Here is a 5,423-nt window from a genome sequence, read left to right on the forward strand (position 1 = left end):
AAGTAATGAGGCCTTATATTTTTAATTCTGATAATTGTTTTATGATTACAGGATTTGATGAAAATGAGACAGACATGTTTCAAGTTGAAGAGTCAGTTTTAGAATTGAAGAAGACTAGAAGTTGCTAGGTCAGACATGCTGATGAGGAAAAAGAAAAGCATGAAGATGCTGTGCTTGAAGAAGTTAAATTGATTTTCAGAATCAGTGAATGAAGTGAAGGACAATTATTGAGGTTTGTCAGGGAAGGGGAAGGAAAATATGCTGGAATTGATGAACAACATAGTGATGTATTTGAGGGAAATCAAGTATAAAGGAAATTGGAGGACAACTTACTTTTTGAAAGTAAATTTATATATATTGAACAATGGTTGTTTGGAAAGCAACAAGAGGGAAGGATGAAAGGGTGGTAGTAAGAATCCAACAACATCAAAGAGAATAAAGCAAACAACAGTTTGTCAAAGATGAGTGGACACAGTACAACAACATATGGCAAAGTAATTATCAGTCAAAAGATAAATTGGACATAGAGATTGAAGGAATAATAAGATTGATGAAGAAGGTGCCTCAGAAGAAACAATAGTAATAAGGCAAGGAATAGCAAAAAGAGAAAGATAGCAGCACAATGTGAAAGCATAGCCAGTAGGACAAAGAAACATAAAGTCTAAAAACCTCGAGAACAACAGCAAACAACAACAACAAACAATGACAAATTACCAAAGAAATTATGGGATCTAGGAAGAAAAAGTTTGGAAGCACATGATTAGGATATCATGGTTTTTTAACCTTGGGAGTCTCATGCAGGAGCATACAGCTCAACAATTTCATTATGTTCTAGTTAACTTAGGGGGTCTTGTGTTTTCAAGGAAGTTGGATTCCTATGTATGTAATTATTAATGTTGTGAGTGATTATAATAGGAATTAATTAGATATTGTGAGGATATTTGTAAATGCTCTTGAATGTAGGAGAACATGAGCGATGATGAGTGATGACGAGAGAGATGGAAATCAAGTATAAGTCTTATACTAGAAAGTGGTGTCATGATTCGTGGAAGTAGAGAGGATTTTTAGGGATTACTGGAGTTAAAAGTGGACTTAGAGGATATTGAAGATTTAATTCAGCAGATTAAGGATTTGAACCAAAATTGGTTAAATAGAACCTTTTGTATAAATTTAAGCCTAAAAGGCAGAGTAGTAAGGTAGAAGTAAGCCAGTCAGTCAAGAGTCAGAGACTCAGTCAGTTAGGCCTACGGGTAGGAAAGGGAAGGCCACTGATATTGAAAAGCAGGTCGAGGAAGAAATTCTTGTGCAAATATTGTTTATTAATACAAAAAAATCGATTCTGAGTATGTGTGATGTGTATTTGAGTTATAAGTTGTGTGTGAACTTGAGTAATTCCGCATAATCTATGCTACAGGTGTGTAGAATTAAAGAAGAAGTGCAGAGAGGAGTGTCATTGTATTACACACAGAGAGTATTGGAGAAAGCCTTTACTGTTACAGTGAAGGTGAAGGAAGCATAAAGGCATGAGAGGAGATCAAAATCATAATAATTGAAGATCATGAGGTGAAGACAAATACACAAGCCGAAAGCTGAATGGGCAATTACACATTAAGGACCAAAAGAATCTAATAGTATTCAGGAACCGTTGGATCCATCAGATCAATGGACGAGATTGTGTGTGATAAACGGATAAGATTAAGTTGCATGAAATAAAGTCAAGAATATGAATGACGAATATTAACACCACTTGTTAGTAGAAGGACAGAGTAGGATTTGCAAGGGGTAAGAAGTTTCTCACACACCCTAAATGTGGTGAGCGGTCTTTCAAAATCTCACCTCATTACCTTTAGTGGCTGACACGTAGTACACAGTGGAAAGAGAAGACCACTTTTCTCACTTGCTCTTGACCTGATATCGGTCATGCACGATTCCACATGAGATTGTGCGATAGCCATTGGATTAAGTGGGATTGATCAACGGTGAAGATCAACCAAGCTAGTTGGCGATTAGGTGATGCAACCACTGTTGGATTAGGTGGATTAGGACAACGGTAGAGATCGTCTGGGTTAGTTGATGATCGAGTGACACGATAATCATCGAATCAAGGAATGAGATCAAGGATGAGATTTAATGTGCTAAAGAGATCATTGATGTATGTGCAAAGGTTTGTGGAATGGTGGAAATGTAAATTATTAAGCGTGGTTATGAAATATTTCTATTATATGGGATATATAATAGAAATAAGCGAGATTAATGTATTATGAGTTAAGTTTGGGTTTTAGCCAAAGTCTAAAGACCATGGTATGGTAAATATGCATGGGTAATAAGAATTAACCAAAGATTTTGAAGGGATATAAGGTTCAGCTCAAAGGTTTATTAAAGTTAAGATTTTGAATAGTGAAATGTAATGTTTCCACTTAAGCATTTAATTAAAGAGAGTTAAAGCTTCACTTATGGAAGGTTTCCTAAGTATGGAATCTTAGAATTCCTGGGACACATAGTGTGACATGCAATTTTATTTGCATATTGTGGGTATATGTGGCTTAGGATGCATCATTATGATATATGTATCTTAGGTTGGCGTCAGTTAGGATCTCACCAAAGATAGGGGAAGGCCCTCATCTCAAGTAGGAAGCTCATAGGGCTAAGATCAAAGGGAAATATTGGGAGTATTCAGCCACATCCACAACGAACAAAATCCATCTTGTCGTTATGGAAGCCTCTATATCACAAAGCTTCTGGTCCTTTTTGGGAAAACTTTATTTTTAGGGATCAGTGCAATATCCATCTAAAAACCACACTAGCAGCGTGACAGTAATATTGTGAAACCCACCATCAACACGAGTATGCAGTGTTGCAGTCACACTGAACCTGAAATTATGGTTTTGAGTTCACTTCTTCAAGGTAGGCTTAAGGCATATGTTCATTAAGTCTTTAGGCAGGATCTAGACTACATATCAAGATGGGTACATTATATAATTTCCAAGTTTTGGGCACTCCGAGGTATGACAAAGGGAAGTGTAGGAGGTGTGATAAAATACTGTGTAATAATTGGGGCACATATATCTGTATGGGCAAGCTCTAAAGGATATTTTACTCGAGAGGAAGATATGGGAAATCTATCTCTTTTATGCTTGGATATAATACAAATTTCACAATTAGAGTCCCTTTCATTAATAGTAGGGAGATCAATGATGATTGACTATTTCTGATGCTGGCTTAGAATCTTGAATGGTATATGGCCATATTTAGAATTCCATAGCAGAGACTCATTTATGCTTGACACATTGTGGACAAAATACTATGAGAGATTTCGACTTCTAAGAATCAAAGAAAAAATCATATTCTTGGTTTTTTCAACCTTTCCTATCAGTGTTCTATTCGGAGGTTTGTCATAGATATAACATGTGTTCCCTTGAAAAATTACATCATGACCATGTTCCATTATTTTTCCTACACTAATGAGGTTATGCTTCGGATTTGGAACATAATAAGGATAAGCAGTGCATTTCTACTGATTTTGTTTAGTAAGAATAGGGATAGTACCTTTTCCTTCAGCTTTAATGCAAGAACGATCTCCTAGAGTAATTTATGATGTTATGGAAGCATCAAGATATGAAACAAGATTTTTGTTACTTGTCATATGATTTTTTCAACCACTGTGAAATAAGCAAATATCATTGTTGTGAGTGTCTTCAGAAAGATGGCATGAAAGAAACATTGTTTCATAGGATTCTCCTTTATTGCTGGAAATATGGACATTACCTCTCTGTTGATCTGACCGTTTCTTTCTGCATTCATGTTTGTAATGCTAAACTTTATTGCAGTAATAATAATTGACATTAGATTTTCTCCATGGTATGTTTCTCTGAGACTGGTTTTGTGGAGTTTTCCACTGCTTTGTTGCATGATGATTTTCTAATATTCTTCTGCTTCGACCTATGTCGCACTTGTTGTCACCTCTATGTCCTCTACTTCTTTCTCTACCAAAATAAAGGTATGGTTTGAAATTATGTTCCATAGAATATTTTGCCAAGTTGAGTCTTGTTTCATGTGCCGGAAGTGAACTCGTCAATTATTCTACTAAGAAAGTTATAAAATATTTGGATTCCAAAATGGCTGTGATAATTATGTCATATTTCTTAGGCAAACTTTGAAGGAATTTTTGAACAATTTTCTGATCTGAAATGGTTTCAACAACGAATTTGATCTGATTGACTATTCCCACTACTCCAGTCATGAACTCATCCACATTTTCTGTGTCAGTCATCTTTAAAGTTTCAAACTGTGATCTCAATGTTTGTAATTTAACTGTGTTCACTGTATCATTACCTTGATATGGAACTTCCAATATTTCCCAAGCTTCATGTGTTGTGGATGCACCAATTATTTTGTCAAAAATAGAGTCATCGACTGAGTTTTGTATCAAACATTTCGCTCTGTGTTCTTTCTTTCTAAGTTCAGTAGCTACATTCCTCTAGTTGTTGGACATGGTCTCCCATGCTTGTTGAATCATCTCTACATAGGTAGTCTGAACTGTATCCCAACACTTTTGAGCTTGCAAAAATGTCTTCATTCTCAAATACAAAAACTCGTAATTTTTACCCACCAAAATCGAGATCATTATTTCTTCAAATACAAATTTGCGTGACTTTTTGTTTTTTTTTTATTCCTTTAAAAAACGTACACAACCGTTTTTGTCCTAACAAATTTGAATCGAGAATCACCTTCTTTAACAAAAATCTCTTTTTCTTTCCCATTTTTGTTTTTATAACCACTTAAACCCTCTTTTTAATACTCCATTTTAAAACAAACTCTTTTTAAATACTCCTTTTTAAATAAAACAAAGCTTCGTACCTTTTAAAGGAATTTTAAAACAGACCTTTTTATTAAAAAAATCAAAATCCCATGAAGCTCGAATATGATGGAGCTTACTAATATGATGAATTCTAAACGGATGTCATTAAAAAAAAAGTTGATATGAATAACATGACTTAACTCCTTTAAAAAATATTTTCGGTGGATTATGTTGTTGTAGATCTATAACGCACCCGCCTTCATTGTTATGCTATTAACAGGTCCTCTTGCAATGGACTATCGTACGTGTTTGATGCATTAATAAAGCTAGATTCAAAGACGTCGAAGTGCCTTAAAAAGAATTACTCTAGTTACGTGCATCAACAAATTTGGTGATTTCAACAAATAATGAGATAAATCGTGGAGTAGATATTGTATTCTCAATATTCAAAATGTTTAAACGACTAAACGACTAAAGTAGAACTCTACACTTATCAAATAGAACTGAAGTAAATGATACCTAACAATAAAACAGAATCAAATGTAATGACACCAGATTAACAGTGAGATTAATCTCTCAACACTACTCTATTTATGGTTGAAATGTAATTTATTTAGCTATTTTG

The sequence above is a fragment of the Pinus tabuliformis genome, chromosome 8, assembly GCF_031772625.1.
Source record: "Pinus tabuliformis cultivar Carrire ecotype Pingquan chromosome 8, CPIR1, whole genome shotgun sequence".
Classification (NCBI taxonomy): domain Eukaryota; kingdom Viridiplantae; phylum Streptophyta; class Pinopsida; order Pinales; family Pinaceae; genus Pinus; species Pinus tabuliformis.